This window comes from Arachis hypogaea, chromosome 15 (assembly GCF_003086295.3).
Source record: "Arachis hypogaea cultivar Tifrunner chromosome 15, arahy.Tifrunner.gnm2.J5K5, whole genome shotgun sequence".
Taxonomy (NCBI): domain Eukaryota; kingdom Viridiplantae; phylum Streptophyta; class Magnoliopsida; order Fabales; family Fabaceae; genus Arachis; species Arachis hypogaea.
Window position 1 is genome coordinate 151804264 of NC_092050.1, and position 24117 is coordinate 151828380.

General features: G+C 33.7%; 1 pseudogene; it reads left to right on the forward strand.

Moving 5' to 3' along the window:
• The first annotated feature begins 4355 nt into the window (after window positions 1-4355).
• Window positions 4356-5780, forward strand: LOC112751375 (signal recognition particle subunit SRP54 2 pseudogene; annotated as a pseudogene).
• Window positions 5781-24117: the final 18337 nt, after the last annotated feature.

Here is a 24117-nt window from a genome sequence, read left to right on the forward strand (position 1 = left end):
ATGAAAGAGAGTTCTTGATGATGATGAAAGAGAATAGGGTTTAGGGGGGTGTTATTGGAAAAAATTAATGTTGACCATAGTTTGACCAAAAAATTTGAAGATAAGGATAAAATTGATGCAAATCGAAAACATTAAGGATAAAATTGAAACAAATTAAAACTTAGGGGTATTTTTGAAACTTTTAATAAACTTTAAGGACAAAAAATATACTTTACCCTAAAAAATTTATTTCTTTTTTACCAATCCTACCCTTCATTTTCTTCTATAAAAAGAATACCACTAACTATTATCTTCACAATAATTCTTTGTAGTTTTTCCTACTTCTTCATAGTTCTTAGTTACAATTTTTTTTTTCATTAAAATAGTTCAAATTTGTTTTAATCACTAGCAAATTGAATATTTTAATTTTTTATTATTTTTAATACTCATTTTCATATTTAAATTTTTATGTTTTTATTGTATTTTTTACTTATATTTTTTTATTTATATAATAAATATTTTTATATTATTTGTGTAGTGTTCTGATTTCTCATGTTATGTTTTTATAAGCTTTTCTATTATTTACTATACTATTTTTTATAGATATATTTTTTATTAAATCTTTTTTTAATTTTTGTTTGGCTTTGTTCATATAATTATTTATTTATTTTATTGTATTTCTTTTATTCATATGACAAATGTTGTTGACCTTTTTTTAAAGATATTTTTATTATTTTTTTCATATGAATTTTTTTTCTATCCTTTCCTGCATTATATTTATGTTGTGTATGAAATTTTTTTATTTTTTATTTAATTTTATTCATACGAATTTTATTTATTTTTTATTGTATTTTTTTATTCATATGATATATGTTGTTGATTTTATGGAATTTTTATTATTTCTTATCTGTATGATTTTTTCTATTTTTTAATGTACTCTATTTTTGTTTTGTATTAATTTTTTTATTTTTTATTATGACTTTATAAAAATTTGTAATTATAATTATTATATACTACGTTTATTATCAAAATTTTGTATAATATAAATTATGATCATATAAAAAAGGACAAAATAAATAAAAAATTAATTATAAGTAACAATAAAATCATAAATAATAAAAATTTATAGTCCAAAATAATACTAAATTAAAGAGTACTAATAGTACTAGAAAAATTATAGAATATTTTCTTTTTGTTTGATATTATAAAATTTATAGTACTCTCTTTCATATTTTTTTATTGTATTTATTTTATTTATATGATAAATATTTTTTATATTATTTTTGTTAGTATTCTGATTTTGCATACATATAAAAAAAATTTATTTAAATTGATGTCTGTTTTAGTAATTTTTTATCTAAAAGTGATTTTGAGTAGTATAATCCAAACAATATTTATTTTACTATAATCAATTTTGATATAAAGATTGTCAAACATAAATCACGTTAACTCAAACTTACTTTTCATCAAAATCAATTTTACAAAATCAATTTTATGCAAACTCCTGTTTACAAACTGCAATCCAAACATACACTTATTTGGATTAGAAAGAGAAGAAAATATTTAAAAAATCAATAAAGGCACATGTTTTTTTTTTTTAATATCAAGCTACAACTGCAATGTCATAAAAGCTAAGCTAATCAAGTTGCCAAATGAGAATTACAAAAAGATTTTGGAAAAATTCAAAGATTTTTAACTGCCACAATCATATTTTCTTCAAATACATGTATGTTGGATATTAAAAATAATGCATTTTTTATCGGGAAAATAATTAGAAAAGATCAGAGTTTAGAATCAATAATCCAACATCATTCTTCAATTACGACGTACACTTTTCTCTCATTATTCTTCATTTATATATGTTTTATTTGTATTATTATGAGCTAATCTTGTTAAGTTAGGACAAAGTTGTAGTCTTTTATGTGAACTACATAGTTATATATCAATTTAATTAGGTATCCTTTAAAAATGGTTCAATATTCAGTTTTTTATTACAAAAATTTAAAAAAATTAAAATAAACACATTTAAAAATTATGAATAGATTTATTATCTTTTTAAAATTAAATACACATTCAAAATACAAACTAAATAAAATTTATTTAAATTTTAAATTTTTGTTTCATATTTAATATATTTAATTATTAATATATTATAATTTAAATACATATCTAAAAATAAAATTATTCAAAATTTAAAATTTTGATTTTAAAATTATAAAATAAACTTTAAATCGTCTAATTATTAACTAAACCCGTACAAAACACTCAAAGAAGTCATCCTCGGCGCACATGGAAAACCTCAGAGGCGTACATTGAGAAGTCATCGTCCACCGTCGTTCATCTGCGTCACCTTCCTCTTCCGCGCTCATCCTCGACTCTCCTTCCTCCTTCTCGGTGCTCATTCACAACGCCACATTCCCCTTCGTTAACACTCATCTTCGTCGCCGCCTTCTTCCTCCTCGTCGCCGTTCGTCCACATCAACGTCGCCACGCCAAGTCTCTGACACCGTTATTTTTTTTGGTGACTAACACTGTTATTTTTTTTATTATTCTGCATAAGTTTTTTATTTTTTTTGAAATAAAAAATCGAATAAGATGGCTTGAAGAGATTTTCATATATATTGCAATGTTAAATTATTTTTGCATGTGCAATTTCTGTATTTTGGAAGTGTTTTAAAAATATTTTCTGTATAACTTTATAATTTTAGATGTGTTACAATTGTTTTTTAATGTTTAAATTTAAATTTTAGATTTATGATTTTGGATGTGTTTTAAAAATATTTTTTGTATAACTTCATAATTTTAGATGTGTTACAATTATTTTTTTAATGTTTAAATTTAAATTTTAGATTTATGATGTTGGACGTATTTTAAAAATATTTTTTGTATAACTTAAAATTTTAGATGTGTTACAATTAAAAAAAACAAAAATTAAAAATATTTTAGTTTGTGTATATAATTATATTCGACCATTTATAACTAGAAAATAGTAAAACAGATTCTGTATTTTATCAAAAGTACAATAAGTAAGGGATTAATTTTTTTCTAAATGTACTGACTTTGAATTCTTTTTTTTTACAGATACAAATTAGAATATTGTAGCAGAATAGAAAAAAGAAGAAAACCGTGTTACAGAGAGAAAAAACGTAAAAGAAGAAAATAATAACTAACTATAAAGTGGTAGGAAGTTAGAGAAATTTTAGTTTTTAAAATTTAAATTAATTTTAATTATAAATGTGTATCCTACAAAATAGGAATATGTTTTAATTAAAAGATAATTAAATAATATTAAAAGCTGAATTTTATTATACAAATAGCATTTTTCATTATATATCAATGTCAATAATACTTGTTTTGATTTATGTGTATATAATTGACCTTAATGCTATTAAATATTTGATCACTATTTAATTTAAATGATATGTTGATTTACAATGCATTTAAAAAATAGTTTCTAAATAAAGCCTAATTATAAACATTATAAATTAAGCAAAAACTAATAATAAATACATGTAATTTATGTGGTTATTATACGAGTTTTACAAAATACAATCGTTTATTCATATAAGTTGACATTTATATGAGTTTAAAAAAAATTTTGACTGTGAAAATTATTAAAAACTAGCTTAGAAAACTTAACCAATGTGAAATCACAATTAAGAAGTGGAGTACCATAATTTTTTTTGGTGACAGTGGAGTACCATAATTATTTATAAATATCCAATTTCATAATATGGTAAAATTAATCATCCTAGTATTTATTTTACTTATTTAAATTCTTAATTCTAAATTTTGTCTTTAATTAACGTCTTTTGTATTTCAAAGATCTTATTATTATCCAATTGCAATTTAATTAAGTTAATTTCAGTAATTAATCATTTTTTATGAAAACGATACTCTATTTATTAAACTACTCTTTCACTTAGTCACCAAAAAAAACTACTCTTTCACTTTAGTCCATGACAAAATAAAAAAGTTTTGTGATCCACAAATTCAGCGTAACAGAATACATAAATTTAATTACAATTTTAGTCTTTATTATCTTATCTTTAGTTGTTCTTATTTTTAATTGTTCTTATCTTATCTTTATTTATTTTTATCTTTTATAAAAAAATACTCTATATATATTTAGTTTTAACTTTATAGTTTACAATTCAATCAATGTAACAATTAATAAAAGTTTCTAACGTGCTTTAGAATAATTTTCCTAAAGAAAAACCAATCTGCTGTGGAAAGCTTCATCCATTCTTTCACCCCTATTTTCCTCTTCCTCCCACCCTTGCTCTCCAAACCTTAAATCTCTAAACCCAATTTCTGAATCGATAGATTGATCGATTAATGGAACGATCCTCAGATTCTGCTTGAGCGTTTTTTAATCGGAAGACGCGAAGATGGTTCTCGCACAGCTCGGAGGGAGCATCTCGCGTGCTCTCCAGCAGATGAGCAATGCGACGGTGATCGACGAGGAGGTTCTGAAGGAGTGTCTCAACGAGATCACGCGAGCTCTTATCCAGGCTGATGTTCAATTCAAGCTGGTGTGCGACATGCAGACCAACATCAAGAAGATTGTCAAACTCGAAGATGTCGCCGCTGGTCACAACAAGCGCAAAATCATCCAACAAGCTGTGTTTAACGAACTATGTAAAATGCTGGATGCTGGGAAGCCTTCTTTCACTCCAAAAAAAGGGAAGCCAAGTGTCGTCATGTTTGTTGGTTTACAAGGATCTGGAAAAACCACAAATTGTACAAAGTATGCGTATTATCATCAGAAGAAGGGCTGGAAGCCAGCACTTGTATGTGCAGATACATTCAGAGCTGGTGCATTTGATCAATTGAAGCAAAATGCCACTAAAGCTAAGATCCCTTTCTATGGAAGTTACATGGAGTCAGATCCTGTGAAAATTGCTGTGGACGGTGTAGAAAGATTCAAAAAAGAAAACTGTGATCTCATAATCGTTGATACCAGTGGACGCCACAAACAAGAAGCTGCTCTTTTTGAAGAAATGCGTCAAGTTTCAGAAGCAACGAAACCAGATCTTGTCATATTTGTTATGGATAGCAGTATTGGTCAGGCTGCTTTTGATCAGGCTCAAGCGTTTAAGCAGAGTGTTGCAGTTGGAGCTGTAATTGTTACTAAAATGGATGGCCATGCAAAGGGTGGTGGTGCTCTTAGTGCTGTTGCGGCAACAAAGAGTCCTGTCATTTTCATTGGAACAGGAGAACACATGGATGAGTTTGAAGTTTTTGATGTTAAACCTTTTGTAAGCCGACTGTTAGGCATGGGTGATTGGTCTGGGTTTATGGACAAAATTCATGAAGTCGTTCCTATGGATCAACAGCCAGAACTGCTTCAAAAGCTGTCTGAAGGAAACTTCACCTTGAGGATTATGTATGAGCAGTTTCAAAACATACTTAAAATGGGCCCTATCAGCCAGGTGTTTTCCATGCTTCCAGGATTTAGTTCTGAATTAATGCCAAAAGGCCGTGAGAAAGAAAGCCAGGCAAAATTTAAGCGTTACATGACAATGATGGACTCAATGACAAATGAAGAGTTGGACAGTTCAAACCCAAAGATCATGAATGAATCTCGGATAATGCGAATTGCTCGGGGCTCTGGTCGTCAAGTAAGGGAAGTAATGGAGATGTTGGAAGAATACAAGCGTTTTGCGAAACTCTGGAGCAAAATGAAAGGGCTTAAATTCCCAAAGAAGGGTGACATGAGTGCCCTATCTCGAAATATGAATGCCCAACAAATGGGCAAAGTCCTCCGATCCCTCCTCAGATGATGCAGCAAATAGGTGGCATGGGCGGGCTACACAGCTTGATGAAGCAAAAGACATGATGGGAATGTTTGCTGGTGGCAATTAGTTTAATTATTTATTAATTGAAATAATACCACACATTCAAATTTTTTTTTTACTAATTAAATTCAACTAAATTAAATAATAAAATTTAGAATAATATTAACTATAACTAATTTTTATCATGTCAAATTAATTTAGTTAAATTTAATTGACAAAAAGATTTAGATGTATAGTATTATTTTTAGAAAAAGTATAGGAAGCTAATAAAATATTTATACAATGTGTACAATGAAAGTTTAGAGATGTCTTACTTAATATTAGAGATATAATTATTACTATTATCTTTTTCCATCAGCTGAAATTTTTGGAATGAGTGATATCATGACATGGTATTAGAATTTTAAATCCAAATGGTCAAGAGTTAATCCCAAAATCATGGGTGATGTTCATTTTTTAACTCATATAGCTCATTGTACACATTGTAGGACTCTTATTTTTATTATTTTATTATTTAAAACAATTCAATAGGTATCCTTTAAAAGTTGTACAATATTCAGCCTTTTATTACAATAATTAAAAAAATAAAACAAACACATCTAAAAATTATAAATAGATTTAGTATCTTTTTAAAATTAAGTACACATTCAAAATACAAACTAAATAAAACTGAAATTTAAATTTTAAATTTAAATTTTAAATTTTAAATTTAATTTCTATTTCAGATTTAATATATTTAATTATTAATATATTACCATTTAAATACACATCCAAAAATTAAATTAGTTAGAATTCAAAATTTCGAATTTAAAATTTTAAAATAAATCTTAAACCATCTTAAATCACTAGTAAAATTTTCGCTCTGTAAAGATCCAGAGCTGCCTCTCCTCCTCATCTGTGATTCTATTTTTTTAAATTTATGTATAATATTGAAAGTGTTTGTATTTTTTTTTAAATGTATTTGTGATAGTCACCAAAAAAAAATGTATTTGTGATTATAATTTTTTTTGCACTTATATGTTTGATTTGGAAGTTGTAATGTTAACCTAATTTAGATGTGTCAATATTTAATTTTGAATGTGTTTATATTGTTTATTATGTTCTTATGTACATATATAAGTTTTTTTACATGAGTTTTGAATGTGTTGATAAAATATTTAGAGTGTATTCTTATAATTTTTTATGTGTATTTGAGTTTAATTTTTTCTGTATTCAATATGTAATTTAGAACTATAATGACAATAATTTAGATGTGTTAATACATAATTTTAAATGTGTTTATGTTGTTTATTTAATTTTATATGTGTTTTTGACATGAGTTTTGAATGTTTTGAATAAAAAAAAATTGAAGTGAGTTTAATTGATTTTGAAAACTTCACTGACTTTTTAAAAATTAGAAAGTTGTTACAGTTTTTTGGTTTGATTTGCAAAATATTAATGTATTGCAAGTGGTTACAAATTTTATGATAATAAGTATTTAAAATAAAAATGGTTTCTTAAAAATAAAAAATATAATTAATTAAAAAATTAAAATAATAAAATATTAAATTTAAAAGCCAAATAAAAAATCACCAAAAAAAGGGCTAAATAAAGATTGAATTTTGTTGTACAACTAGTATTTTTCTATTTAAAACGATTACTGTATAGTTGTACTTGTATACGTTATTTACGTGTGCGTCTAGCCCACACTATCTATTTTAAATTTGAAATAGTTGTTGGAATTCGTTGGGGGCAAAGCTGAATCATAGGTTTTAATTAGACACAGGTTCTTGGTGGCTTCTTTAATGATTTCTATTTATTTTTGGATATGTTGTTTTTTTCTTTTGGTATCTTGTTTGGATATGCTGTTTTTAAGATACACTGGATCAATTTAAAATGGAAGTGGCTGTGACTTGTGAACTTGTTTACCTCTCTCATGTTTAAGCCGTTATACTGATTGAAAAAACTGTTTAAATATAATATGAAAATTTATTTTATTCATTGAATTCTAATAGTAATTTACTAATTTTAATTTAGACATTTCGCAACAACAACCAAGTCAAAAACATCTCAAAATCTCCAATACATATGTTTTTTTTTTTTGTGTTATTAATTTAAAGTAATATTACATGACTAATAAATATTATTATTTTTTATTAATATTTAATTATTAATAATTTACACATATATTTATAAAAATTTTATATATAAAAAATATATAATTTATATTAATATTTATCAGAATTTATACATATAAATTAATACTATTTGTACTCATATTTTTTAAAATTTATATATATAAATTAATAAAATTTATTTAATAAAAATAATTTAATATTTATATTAATTAAATAATGACAAAATATTAATATTGTTAGCCCTAAGAATTTCTTATTTATTTATTTATTTAATAAAAATAATTTAATATTTAGTTTCTTATACTAATTAAATAATGTCACACAACAAATAAATGAATAAAAACCCAAAAGACCAAGAATCACGAAAAGGGATATTGGGCTCATAGCCCTAAACAATAAAAGAACAAAACAAAACCAGGGAAGCAAAGAAAAAAAGAACTGAATTCCAACGTATCCAAAATCACACATGCAAAAAAAAAAAAATAAAAAATAAAATTCATAAGCCCCGAAAAAGAGAGTGAAATATTTCTTGGTGCCTCAACGTTTTGCACCAACATTGATGCACAAATAAGTTAGATGAAAAGAATATAGATCTAACTGTTAAAAAATTTGAGGTTTAATAATTTATATAATAGCAGAAATATCAAAAATAATTTTTTTATAATCTGTGCAGTTAAATAAGTAATTTTAAAAATATTCTAAACAATAAATATAATGACAGAAATTAAATAATTAAACATCAGAATTTTTATTGTGAAAAATTTTTAAAAGAGGAACAAAAAATTCACAGAATTTAATTCAGTAAAATCTTTCACTATTACAATAACAGGTACATAATCAGTCTTTCTAGTAGCAATATGACAACTCAATAATCAACAAAATATATCATCAAAATTGATGAAATCAACCTAAACCCTCTACAAAAATAGATATATCAAATCAGACAAAAGAGAAGGCAATACAAGTAACAAATTATATCCTAATGTTTATCTCTACATCAAGAAGAACATACTAAAATTTTATAAGAAATGAAACAAATTTACTGGTTCAATCAGAGTACATTAAAACTGTCATTTTTCCCATTTTTCTCTTATCCTTTGTCGATCTCTTTTCCCTTACTCTCTCTGTTTTCTTTTTCCTTTTTCAAACGAAGGATATTCTCACTCTTTTCCTTTCCGTGACCTTTGCCACTTCTTTTCTTTTTCTTTTTTTTGGCTTGTAGGTCCCACTTAAGTTGGGACCACCAACAAATTTCCTCATTACCGATTCAAATGGAAGTAGGCCGTTCTACCAATCCCGCATTCTCTTTGCAAGAACAAACTTCATTGTAGATAAACTTTTAGTCATCATATATGAACCATTGTCATCGGTATGGATCTTCTCAAGTGCATATGATTTCATCTTAAGCGCTTAACGTATCCAATGATACCTCACCTCTATATGCTTCGATCTAGAGTGAAATGTCAGGTTCATACTGAGATGGATAGCACTTTGGTTGTCACAAAATAACATAAACTTCTCTTGATTGATGCCTAACTCTTATATAAATTTCTTCATCCACAAGAGTTTCTTAGAAGTTTCAACAACAATAATGTATTCTGCCACTGTAGTAGACAAAGCAACACATTTCTGAAGTCAGGATTGTCACCATACAACTCTTCCTGCAAAAGTTATCATATAACCAGAAGTAGACTTCCTTAAATCAAGATACCCATCTATATATGCATCTATGTAACCATCCAACATAGGTTGGTCACTCCCAAAGTATAAACAAACTCTGGAAGTACCATTAAGGTATTTGAGAATCTACTTTACTGCTTGCCAATGTTCCTTGCCAAGATTAGAGAGAAACCGACTAATAACTCTAACGGCATGAGCAATATCCAGCCTGGTGCAAACCATAGCATACATTAGATTGCCAACCGCATATGCATATGGAACCTTCTTCATTTATTTTTTCTTTCTCACTTGTAGAACATTACTGTGAACTCAACTTGAAATGACTAGCAAGTGGAGTACTAATAGGTTTTGAATTACTCATGCTAAACCTCTCTAAATTCTTCACAATATACTTATGCTGCTACAACACAATTTTCCATTCTTCCTGTCACGAGTGATACTCATGCCAAGAATTTTCTTTGCAGGACCCAAATTCTTCATAGCAAAGAATCTGTTCAAGTCTTTGTTAAGACTTTCAATCTTCTTAGTGTCATGACTAACAATTAACATGTCATCAACTTAAAGCAAGAGAATTATAAAATCACCATTAGAGAATTTCTTAACATACACACAATGATCAGAAGAAGTCTTACTATACCCATGACCTTCCATGAAAGAATCAAACTTCGTGTACTACTGTCTTAGTGCTTGCTATAACCCATATAAGCTCTTCTTCAACTTGCATACAAGATGCTCATTTTCTTTAACCTCGAAACCCTCTGATTACTCCATATAAATTTCTTTATCTATGTCACTGTGAAGGAATGCAGTCTTCACATTAAGCTGCTCAACATCTAAATTCAAGCTAGCTGCTAATCCAAGCACAACTTGAATATAAGACATCTTCACAACTGGAGAAAAAATCTCTTCAAAATCAATATCTTTCTTTTACTTAAAGCCTTTCACAACCAACCGAACTTTGTATCTTGACCGTGAGACATTTTTATCCGCTTTCAATTTGAACACCCATTTATTTTTTAATACTCTCTTACCTTTCGGTAGCATCACCAATTCAAACGTATGATTCTCATGCAAGGATTTTATTTCTTCTTGCATGGCCTTCAACCAATCTTTTTTATACTCATCAAACATAGATTTCTGGTAGTTCTCTGACTCCCCAGTCTCAGTGTTCATCACATACTCATGAGAAGAGTATTTCTGAGAAAGATGATGCTCTCTAGTAGATCTTCTCAATTCAAGCTCAACTGGTGGTTCAGGTAGAACTTCAACATCTAGTGAAATTTCTGCATTTGGTACCTCAGGTTGAGATGTAGGTTCATCATGCAAATCATCACCATCATTATCAGTTTGTACATCTCCTCCATCAACAGGAGGTCTAGTGGAAGGAACAGGTTCATCATTAGCAAACTGTCTAACAGTTCTTGGCTTATCTATTTTCTCAAGGTCTTCAACAGTTTGGTCTTCAAGAAAAATCACATCTCGACTTCTAGTTATTTTCTTGCTCACCGGATCCCATAATCTGTAACCAAAGTCTTCGTGACCATAACTCATAAAGATACATTGCTTTGAGTTTTCATCAAGTTTGGACCTTTCATCTCTTAGAATGTGAACAAAAGTCTTGCAGCTGAATACTTGCAAGTGACTATAGGAGACATCTTTCTCTCTCAAAACTTTTTCTGGAACATCACCATTTGGTGAAACTGAATGAAAAAGATTGATCAAATCTACCGCAATCCTCATCACTTCACCTCAAAAGGATTTAGGCAACTTTGTATGAGAGAGCATACACTTGACTCTATCATTGATAGTACGATTCATTCTCTCTACAACTCTATTATATTGAGAAGTCTTAGGAACCGTCTTTTCAAACTTGATCCCATGTCCTTTACAATACTCTTCAAATAGACCCTGTATTTACTACCATTATCTGCTCGAACACATTTCAATTTCCTTCCTATTTCTCTTTCAACACTTGCATGAAAGTGTCCTCGTCTTTAGATTTCAAAACAAAAGCCCACATTTTTCGAGAATAATCATCAGTAAAAATAACAAAGTATGATGTACCACCTAGTATTTTAGCATTCATAGTGCAAATATCAGTGTGAACTAAATCTAAAACATGTGATCTCCTATGAGGTCCAGAACTATGAAATAATACTTGATGAGCGGATAATTTATACGCTTTTTGACATTGTTTTTAGTATGTTTTTAGTATATTTTAATTAGTTTTTATTATATTTTTATTAGTTCTTATTTAAAATTCACTTTTCTGGATTTTACTATGAGTTTGTGTATTTTTCTGTGATTTCAGGTATTTTCTGGCTGAAATTGAGGGACCTGAGCGAAAATCTGATTCAGAGGCTGAAAAAGGACTGCAGATGCTGTTGGATTCTGACCTCTCTGCACTCAAAGTGGGTTTTCTGGAGCTACAGAAGCCCAATTGGCGCGCTCTCAATTGCGTTGGAAAGTAGACATCCTGGGCTTTCCAGAAATATATAATAGTCCATACTTTGCCCGAGATTTGATGGCCCAAACAGGCATTCCAAGTCGGCTCAAGAATTCTGGCGTTTAACGCCGGAACTGGCATAAAACTAGAGTTAAACGCCCAAACTGGCACAAAAGCTAGCGTTTAACTCCAAGAAAAGTCTCTACACATGAAAGCTTTAATGCTCAGCCCAAGCACACACCAAGTGGGCCCCGGAAGTGGATTTTTACACTAAACACCCTAGCTTACTCATTTTCTGTAACCCTAGGTCACCAGTTCACTATAAAAACTACTTTTAGTGATTCATCTTGTACCTCATGACACTTTACACGTTTCATATTGTGTTCTCTACGGTATGAGTCTCTAAACCCCATTGTTGGGGGGGTGAGGAGCTCTGTTGTTCTTCATGAATTAATGCAATTACTATTATTTTCCATTCTATCACGCTTGCTTCTATTCTAAGATATTCATTTGCACTTCAACCTGATGAATGTGATGATCCGTGACACTCATCATCATTCTCACCTATGAACGCGTGCCTGACAACCACCTCCGTTCTACCTTAGATTGAATGCATATCTCTTAGCCTCATGATTCAGATCAGAGTCTTCGTGGTATAAGCTAGAATTATTGGCGGCCATTCTTGAGATCCGGAACGTCTAAACCTTGTCTGTGATATTCTGAGTAGGATCTGGGAAGTGATGGCTGTGACGAGCTTCAAACTCGCGATTGTTGGGCGTGTGACAGACGCAAAAGGATCAATGGATCCTATTCCAGCATGATCGAGAATCGACAGATGATTAGCCGTGCGGTGACAGCGCATTTGGAACGTTTTCATTGAGAGGACGGGAAGTAGCCATTGACAACGGTGATGCCCAACATAAAGCTTGCCATGGAAGGAGCCTTGCGTGCATGAAGAAGAAGATAGTAGGAAAGCAGAGATTCAGAAGACAAAGCATCTCCAAAGCCTCAACCTGTTCTTCATTACTGCATAACAAGTATTTATTTCATGTTCTTTTACTTTTTACAATTAAATCTGAGAATTATTGATATCCTGACTAAGAGTTACAAGATAACCATAGCTTGCTTCAAGCCGACAATCTCTGTGGGATCGACCCTTACTCACGTAAGGTATTACTTGGACGACCCAGTGCACTTGCTGGTTAGTTGTGCGGAGTTGCAAAAGTATGATTGTAATTTCGTGCACCAAGTTTTTGGCGCCATTGCCGGGGATTGTTCGAGTTTGGACAACTGACAGTTATTCTTGTTGCTTAGATTAGGAATATTTTATTTTTGTTGGTTTAGAGTCTTTTATTTGAGTTTAGTTTTATATTTTAAGTTTGGTGTCAATTGCATGCTTTTACTCTCTGTTAATTTTTCGAATTTGCATGATTCTTAGTCTTTCTTGATCTTTAAACATTCTAAGTTTGGTGTCTTCTTTGTGTTTTCCTTTAATTTTTCGAAAATATTGTGCTTGATTTTCTAAAAATTTTAAGTTTGGTGTCCCTTGTGCTTTTATTTACTTAAAAATTTTTCAAAAGTTGTTCTTGGTGTTCATCTTGATCTTCAAAGTGTTCTTGGTGTTCATCTTGACATTCAAAGTTTTCTTGTTTATTCTCTGTGTTTTGATCTAAAATTTCTAAGTTTAGTGTCATTTTGTTGTTTTTCTCTTTCCGCATTAAAATTCAAAAATCAAAAAATATTCTTTCCTTATTTTACTCATAAATTTCGAAATTTTGCATTAATTTAGTCAAAGATTTTCAAAATCATATCTTTCTTTTTAGTCAAGTCAATATTCTAATTTCAAAAATTGATCTTTTCAAATCTTTTTCAAAAATAAAATCTTTTTAATTTCTTCAATCATATCTTTTCAATCATATCCTTTTTTTATTTGCAATCATATCTTCTCAATCATATCTTTTTCAAAATAATTTTCAATCATATCTTTTTAATTGCTAATTTCAAAATCTTTTTAATTAATTAATTAATTTAATTTTCAATTTGCTTTTATTTTATTTCCTTTTTGTTTTCGAAACTTTATTTTATTTTCCATTTATTTTACTTTATTTTATTCGGTTAATTTTAATTAAAATAAAATAAAAACAAAAATATATTTTATTTGCAATCCACATCATCTCCCTTTCTCCATCATGGACCTAAGTGGAAGTGAACAGTCCAGAAGGACTCTGGGGTCATATGCTAACCCCATTACAGCTGCATATGGGAGTAGCATCTGTATACCTCCCATCAAAACAAGCAGCTTTGAGCTAAATCCTCAGCTCATTATCATGGTGCAGCAAAATTGCCAGTATTCCGCTCTTCCACAGGAAGAACCCACTGAGTTTCTGGCACAATTCTTACAAATTGCTGACACAGTACGTGATAAAGAAGTGGATCAGGATGTCTACAGATTATTATTGTTTCCATTTGCTGTAAAAGATCAAGCTAAGAGGTGGTTAAATAACCAACCCACATCAAGCATAAAAACATGGAGACAATTAACAGACAAATTCCTGAATCAATTTTACCCTCCAAGAAGGATGACACAGCTAAGGCTGGACATCCAAGGCTTTAAACAAGAGGATCATGAATCCCTTTATAATTCCTGGGAGAGGTACAGAGGGATGCTGAGAAAAATGCCCCTCTGAAATGTTTTCAGAGTGGGTACAGTTAGACATCTTCTACTATGAGCTTACAGAAAAAGCTCAGATGTCCCTAGACCACTCAGCTGGTGGATCTATACACATGAAAAAAACAATTGAAGAAGCTCAAGAGCTCATAGATACAGTTGCTAGAAATCAACATCTGTACTCAAACAGTGAGTCCTCCATAAAAGAAGAGGCTATGGCAGTAACTACTGATCCCAATCCTCAAGAACAGATTGTTGAACTTAATCAGCAATTACTTCTTATGACAAAACAATTAGCAGAATTCAAAGAGATGCTCCAAGACACTAAAAATGCTAACAAGAATATAGAAGCACAATTGAATCAAATAAGACAGCAGCTATCTAAGCAGATAACAGAAGAATGCCAAGCTGTCCAACTAAGGAGCGGGAAGACATTGAATAACTCAGCTCAAAGTAGCAAAAAGTCAAGAAAGGAACAAATGACAGAGGATGACCAAACCACTGCCCAAAATCCCTCTGAGGACATCAAGAGCCCAGAGAGGAATAACTCTGGCGTTCAAACACCAGAAAAGGGGGAAAACTGGCGTTAAACGCCCAATGGATGCCCAAATCTGGCGTTCAAATGCCAGAAAAGGGTGGGAACCTGGTGTTAAACGCCCATTCAGCCCCCATTCCTGGCATTCAAACGCCAATGAGGGATCAGGCACCTGCAAGTGCTGATAGTAGCCCCTCTAAGAAGGCTTCTCCAACCACTTATGTAGGAAATAAACCTGCAGCAACTAAGGTTGAAGAATATAAAGTCAAGATGCCTTATCCTCAGAAGCTCCGCCAAGCGGAACAGGATAAACAATTTGCCCGCTTTGCAGACTATCTCAGGACTCTTGAAATAAAGATCCCGTTTGCAGAGGCACTTGAGCAAATACCCTCTTATGCTAAGTTCATGAAAGAGATCTTAAGTCATAAGAAGGATTGGAGAGAAACTGAAAGAGTGTTTCTCACTGAAGAATGCAGTGCAGTCATTCTAAAAAGCTTACCAGAAAAGCTTCAAAATCCAAGAAGCTTTATGATACCATGCACATTAGAGGGTGCTTGCACTAAGACAGCTCTATGTGACCTTGGAGCAAGTATCAACCTAATACCTGCATCCACTATCAGAAAGCTTGGGTTGACTGAAGAAGTCAAACCAAACCGGATATGTCTTCAACTTGCTGATGGCTCCATTAAATATCCATCAGGCATCATTGAGGACATGATTGTCAAGGTTGGGCCATTCGCCTTTCCCACTGACTTTGTAGTGCTGGAAATGGAGGAGCACAAGAGTGCAACTCTCATTCTAGGAAAACCTTTCCTAGCAACTGGACGAACTCTTATTGATGTACAAAAAGGGGAAGTGACCCTGAGAGTCAATGAGGATGAGTTAAAGTTAAATGCTGTCAAAGCTATGCAGCATCCAGACACAGCAAATGACTGCATGAGCACTGATATTATTGACTCTTTGGTGGAAGAGATCAATATGACTGAGAGTCTTGAATCAGAGCTAGAGGACATCTTTAAAGATGTTCAGCTTGATTTGGAGGAACCTGAGGAAATAAAAGAACCTCTCAAAAACCCTCAGGAAGAGGAGAAACCTCCTAAACCAGAGTTCAAATCACTACCACCATCCCTGAAATATGCATTTTTGGGAGAGGGTGACACTTTTCCAGTGATCATAAGCTCTGCTTTAAATCCACAGGAAGAGAAACCACTAATTCAAGTGCTAAGGACACACAAGACAGCTCTTGGGTGGTCCATAAGTGACCTTAAGGGCATTAGCCTAGCAAGATGCATGCATAAAATCCTATTGGAGGATGATTCCAAGCCAGTGGTTCAACCACAGAGGCGGCTAGATCCAGCCATGAAGGAAGTGGTGCAGAAAGAGGTCACTAAGTTACTAGAGGCTGGGATTATTTATCCTATTTCTGATAGCCCCTGGGTAAGTCCTGTCCAAGTTGTCCCCAAGAAGGGAGGCATGACAGTGGTTCATAATGAAAAGAATGAACTGGTTTCCACAAGAACAGTTACAGGGTGGCGTATGTGTATTGACTACAAAAGGCTCAATACAGCCACTAGAAAGGATCATTTTCCTTTACCATTCATAGACCAGATGCTAGAGAGACTAGCAGGCCATGAATACTACTGCTTTTTGGATGGCTATTCAGGCTACAACCAAATTGCAGTGGATCCTCAAGACCAAGAGAAAACAGCATTCACATGTCCATCTGGAGTATTTGCTTACAGAAGAATGCCTTTTGGTCTATGCAATGCACCTGCAACCTTTCAGAGGTGCATGCTCTCTATCTTCTCTGATATGGTAGAGAAGTTCCTGGAAGTCTTCATGGATGACTTCTCAGTATTTAGAGACTCATTCAGCTCCTGTCTTGATCATCTAGCACTTGTCTTGAAAAGGTGCCAAGAGACTAACCTAGTCTTAAACTGGGAAAAATGTCACTTTATGGTGACTGAAGGAATTATCCTTGGGTACAAAATTTCAAGCAAGGGAATAGAGGTGGATCAAGCCAAGGTAGAGGTAATTGAGAAATTACCACCACCTGCCAATGTTAAGGCAATCAGAAGCTTTCTGGGGCATGCAGGATTCTATAGGAGGTTCATAAAGGATTTTTCAAAAATTGCAAAACCTCTAAGCAACCTGCTAGCTGCTGACACGCCATTTGTGTTCGACACAAAGTGTCTACAGGCGTTTGAGACCCTGAAAGCCAAGCTGGTCACAGCACCAGTCATATCTGCACCTGACTGGACATTACCATTCGAATTAATGTGTGATGCCAGTGACCATGCCATTGGTGCAGTGTTGGGACAAAGGCATAACAAGCTTCTGCACGTCATTTACTATGCTAGTCGTGTTCTAAATGACGCACAGAAGAATTACACAACCACAGAAAAGGAGTTACTTGCAGTGGTTTATACCATTGACAAGTTTAGATCCTATTTAGTAGGTTCAAAAGTGATTGTGTATACTGACCATGCTGCTCTTAAATATCTACTCACAAAGCAGGATTCAAAACCCAGGCTCATAAGATGGGTGTTGCTTCTGCAAGAGTTTGATATAGAAATAAGAGACAGAAAAGGGACAGAGAACCAGGTAGCTGATCACCTGTCCCGAATAGAACCAGTAGTAGGGGCGTCCCTCCCTCCTACTGAGATCTCTGAGACCTTTCCGGATGAGCAACTTTTTGCCATTCAGAAAGCACCATGATTTGCAGACATTGCAAATTATAAAGCTGTGAGGTTCATACCCCAGGAGTACAGCAGGTTGCAAAAGAAAAAACTAATTTCTGATGCAAAGTACTACTTATGGGATGAACCATATCTCTTTAAGAGATGCGCAAACGGAATGATCCGCAGATGCGTCCCTAGAGAGGAGGCACAGAAGATCCTGTGGCATTGCCATGGATCACAGTATGGAGGACATTTCGGAAGTGAGCGAACAGCCACTAAAGTCCTCCAATGTGGCTTCTATTGGCCTACTCTCTATAGAGATGCCCGAGAGTTTGTGCGTAACTGCAATAGTTACCAAAGAGCTGGTAACTTGCCTCATGGTTATGCCATGCCTCAACAAGGAATCTTAGAGATTGAGTTGTTTGATGTATGGGGTATTGACTTCATGGGTCCTTTCCCACCATCATACTCAAACACTTACATTCTGGTGGCAGTAGACTACGTATCTAAATGGGTGGAAGCAATTGCCACACCCACTAATGATACCAAGACTGTGCTGAAGTTCCTCCAGAAACATGTTTTCAGCAGATTCGGTGTTCCCAGAGTACTAATCAGTGATGGGGGCACCCATTTCTGCAATAAACAGCTTTACTCTGCTATGGTTCGATATGGAATTAGCCACAAAGTAGCAACTCCATATCATCCACAGACAAATGGGAAGACTGAAGTCTCTAATAGAGAACTAAAGAGAATCCTGGAATGGACCGTAATTGCCCGTAGAAAGGATTGGGAAAAAGAGCTTGGATGATGCTCTGTGGGCATACAGAACAGCATTCAAGACTCCTATAGGAACCTCTCCATACCAGCTTGTGTATGGCAAGGCCTGTCATCTGCCCGTGGAACTGGAACATAAAGCCTACTGGGCAACTAGATTCCTAAACATGGATGCTAAGTTAGCTGGTGAGAAAAGATTGCTCCAGCTAAATGAGCTAGAGGAGTTCAGACTCAATGCTTTTGAAAATGCAAAAATTTATAAGGAAAAAGCAAAAAAGTGGCATGACAAGAAATTGTCATCCAGAGTCTTTGAGCCAGGACAAAAAGTTCTGCTGTTCAACTCTAGGCTCAGATTATTTCCCGGGAAACTAAAATCCCGGTGGAGGGGACCATATGTGATTACAGGAGTGTCACCATATGGATATGTTGAGCTTCAAGATATTGATTCTGACAAAAAATTCATTGTTAATAGACAGAGAATCAAACATTATCTTGAAAGCAATTTTGAGCAAGAATGCTCAAAACTGAGGCTTGAATGAAGCTCAGTAAAAGTCCAGCTAAAGACAATAAAGAAGCGCTTGCTGGGAGGCAACCCAGCCATTAGCAAGTTATTTATTTTAATTAATACTTGTAGAAGTTTAATCATCAAAATTGAAGGAATTCATAGAGTTACAGAAGGATTCAGTGCAAAAAGCAGAGAAAAGGAGCTTGCTGGCAAGAAAATGCCAGTAAGGGGCATTTTGGGCGTTAAACGCCAGAATGGGTACCATTCTGGGCGTTTAATGCCAGAATTGCAGCATCCTGGGCGTTCAGAAAAATGCCCAGTGATAAAGGGGTTTCTGGCATTTAACGCCAGCCAGGGTACCTGGCTGGGCATTAAACGCCCATAATGGCCAACAATTGGGCGTTAAACGCCAGAATGGATACCATTCTGGGCGTTTAACGCCAGAAAGGCAGGGGGAGGAGATTTTGTTTCCAACTTCAAATTTTTTCAAATTTTCATGTTTTGATTCATACTTTTCTGCATAAACATGTTTCAAACTTTCATTATTCACCCTCAATTTTCAAAAATTCAAACATTTTCTAAATCTCTTTTCAATTTCCTTTCAAATCCTTCCCAAATCTTCTTAAAAAACTCAATTATCTTCTTAATTTCTTTCCAAATCTTTTTCAACTCATCATATCATCTTGTAATTCTTAGATGCATAACCAAATTTTCAGATTTAACATCTTTATATATTTTTCAATTACAAATCTCATCTTTTTCATATCATGATTTTATTTTCTTCCATCAATCATATCTCTATGTCATATCTCTTTCAAATTTTTCGAAATCCCTCCCCTCCTCCTATAAATATACATTCGGCCATCCCCTCCTCTCCACCATTCGAATTTGCCTCTTCTCCTTTCTCTCCCCTTTCCTTTCTTTTGCTTGAGGGCAAGCAAACCTCTAAGTTTGGTGTGTTTTTCTGTGATCACTGAGCTAAGACTCATCAAGATCATGACACCTAAGGGAAAACAAACCAAATCAAGAGGCAAAAAAGAGAATACTCCAAAGAGTCTTTGGAATCAAGAGAGGTTCTTAACCAAAGAACATGCAGACCATTACCACAAAATAATGGGTCTGAGGTCAGTAATCCCGGAAGTTAAATTCAATCTGAAAGAGGATGAATATCCGGAGATCCAAGAGAAAATTCGAAATAGAGGATGGAAAATTCTAGCCAATCCTGAGACAAAGGTTGGAAGAAACATGGTTCAGGAATTCTACTCAAATCTGTGGCTGACAGATAAGCAGAGAATAACTGGAACCGCCTTTCATACCTACCGAACCATGGTCAAAGGGAGGCTTATTTACTTCCATCTAGACAAAATAAGAGAGATCTTCAAATTGCCTCAACTACAAGATGATCCAAAATCCTTTAATAGGAGAATGGTGAGAGTAGATAAGGGGTTGGATCAAGTTCTAGAGGACATATGCCTCCCTGGAACTAAGTGGATAACCAATTCAAAAGGTGTCCCAAACCAACTCAAGAGGGGAGATCTCAAACCAGTTGCAAGAGGCTGGTTGGACTTCATTGGGCGTTCTATATTGCCCACTAGCAACCGCTCTGAGGTCACTGTCAAAAGAGCAGTGATGATTCATTGTATTATGCTTGGAAAAGAAGTGGAGATTCATCATCTGATTTCTTGTGAGATTTACACAATTGCAAATAAGAACTCCACTGAAGCCAAACTGGCCTACCCAAGCTTAATTTCTCTGCTATGTAAAGATGCTGGGGTAAGGATGGGAGTAGATGAATTCATCCCAATTGAACACCAATCACCAAGAAGTCAATGGAAGGACAAGTGCAAGACAACTCCATCAAAAGGAGGGCGCAGGAATTCCTTCCAGAAATTCCTGAAATTGACTACTGGACCCGCCTAGAAGCATCTGTTACCAAGCTGCAAGAAGCTATGGAACAACTTAAGGAAGAACAGCAGAATCAAAACTGCATGCTCTGCAAACTGCTGAAGGAACAGGAGAAGCAGGGGCGTGAGCTACAGGAGCTGAAGCGCCAGAAGCTCTCCCTTGAAGGACCAAGCACCCCACAGATTGAAGGAGCATCCACTCCTCAAAATCAAGGTTGTTGAGTCCTAACTCTGTGATAACCTTTATTATTAAGAGTCTATTTTAAGAGTCATTTATTCTTCTGCTTTTAATTTTCTGTCTTCTATTATTATGGGTCTACGCTTATATTTATTTTTGAGTCTTATTTTTATTCCATAATCAATAAAAATTTAAAGTTTATGTCTTAAAGATATGAATGTCCTATGAATCCATCACCTTTCTTAAATAAAAAGTATTTTTAATTGAAAAAGAAAAAGAAGTACATGAATTTTGAATTTTAAAACAGTTTAATTATTTTGATGTGGTGGCAATACTATTATTTTCTGAATGAATGCTTGAACAGTGCATATTTTTGAAGTTGATTGTTTATGAATGTTAAAATTGTTGGCTCTTGAAAGAATGATGGAAAAAGGAGAAATGTTATCTGATGATCTGAAAAATCATAAAATTGATTCTTGAAGCAAGAAAAAGCAGTGAAAAACTTGCAGAAAAAAAAAGAGAGAAAAAGAAAAGCAAGCAGAAAAAGCCAATACCCCTTTAAACCAAAAGGCAAGGGTGATAAAAAGGATCCAAGGCTTTGAGTATCAGTGGATAGGAGGGCCCACAGGAATAAAATCCTGGCCTAAGCGGCTAAACCAAGCTGTCCCTAACCATGTGCTTGTGGCGTGAAGGTGTCAAGTGAAAACTTGAGACTGAGCGGTTAAAGTCGAGGTCCAAAGCAAAAAGAAGAGTGTGCTTAAGAACCCTGGACACCTCTAATTGGGGACTCTAGCAAAGCTGAGTCACAATCTGAAAAGGTTCACCCATTTATGTGTCTGTGGCATTTATGTATCCGGTGGTAATACTGGAAAACAAAGTGCTTAGGGCCACAGCCAAGACTCATAAAATAGCTATGTTCAATAATCAACATACTTAACTAGGGGAATCAATAACACTATCTGGATTCTGAGTTCCTATAGATGCCAATCATTCTGAACTTCAAGGGATAAAATGAGATGCCAAAACTGTTCAGAAGCAAAAAGCTAAAAGCCCCGCTCATCTAATTAATACTGATCTTCATAGATGTTTTTGGAATTCATTGTATATTATCTTCTTTTTATCCTATTTGATTTTCAGTTGCTTGGAGACAAGCAACAATTTAAGTTTGGTGTTGTGATGAGCGGATAATTTATACGCTTTTTGGCATTGTTTTTAGTATGTTTTTAGTATATTTTAATTAGTTTTATTATATTTTTATTAGTTCTTATTTAAAATTCACTTTTCTGGACTTTACTATGAGTTTGTGTGTTTTTCTGTGATTTCAGGTATTTTCTGGCTGAAATTGAGGGACCTGAGCGAAAATCTGATTCAGAGGCTGAAAAAGGACTGCAGATGCTGTTGGATTCTGACCTCCTTGCACTCAAAGTAGATTTTCTGGAGCTACAGAAGCCCAATTGGCGCGCTCTCAATTGCGTTGGAAAGTAGACATCCTGGTCTTTCCAGAAATATATAATAGTCCATACTTTGCTCGAGATTTGATGGCCCAAACAGGCATTCCAAGTCAACTCAAGAATTCTGGCATTTAACGCCGGAACTGGCATAAAAACTGGAGTTAAACGCCCAAACTGGCACAAAAGCTGGCGTTTAACTCCAAAAAAAGTCTCTACACATGAAAGCTTCAATGCTCAGCCCAAGCACACACCAAGTGGGCCCCGGAAGTGGATTTTTACACTAAACACCCTAGCTTACTCATTTTCTGTAACCCTAGGTCACCAGTTCACTATAAAAACTACTTTTAGTGATTCATCTTGTACCTCATGACACTTTACACGTTTCATATTGTATTCTCTACGGCATGAGTCTCTAAACCCCATTGTTGGGGGTGAGGAGCTCTGCTGTTCTTCATGAATTAATGTAATTACTACTGTTTTCCATTCTATCACGCTTGCTTCTATTCTAAGATATTCATTCGCACTTCAACCTGATGAATGTGATGATCCGTGACACTCATCATCATTTTCACCTATGAACGCGTGCCTGACAACCCCCTCCGTTCTACCTTAGATTGAATGCATATCTCTTAGCCTCATGATTCAGATCAGAGTCTTCGTGGTATAAGCTAGAATTATTGGCAGCCATTCCTGAGATCCAGAACGTCTAAACCTTGTCTGTGGTATTCTGAGTAGGATCTGGGAAGGGCTGGCTGTGACGAGCTTCAAACTCGTGATTGTTGGGCATGTGACAGACGCAAAAGGATCAATGGATCCTATTCCAGCACGATCGAGAACCGACAGATGATTAGCCGTGCGGTGACAGCGCATTTGGAACGTTTTCACTGAGAGGACGGGAAGTAGCCATTGACAACGGTGATGCCCAACATAAAGCTTGCCATGGAAGGAGCCTTGCGTGCATGAAGAAGAAGATAGTAGGAAAGCAAAGATTTAGAAGACAAAGCATCTCCAAAGCCTCAACCTGTTCTTCATTACTGCATAACAAGTATTTATTTCATGTTCTTTTACTTTTTACAATTAAATCTGAGAATTATTGATATCCTGACTAAGAGTTACAAGATAACCATAGCTTGCTTCAAGCCGACAATCTCCGTGGGATCGACCCTTACTCACATAAGGTATTACTTGGACGACCCAGTGCACTTGCTAGTTAGTTGTGCGGAGTTGCAAAAGTGTGATTGTAATTTTGTGCACCAATACTCTAGCATACTTTCCAACAAAATAATGAGTACAAGTATTTAAATTTATACTTTTTACTGAAAGTGAGTGCTTCTTGACTAAGACGCTTAGTCCTTTTTCGCTCAAGTGACCAAGATGTATATACCACAAATCAAAAGA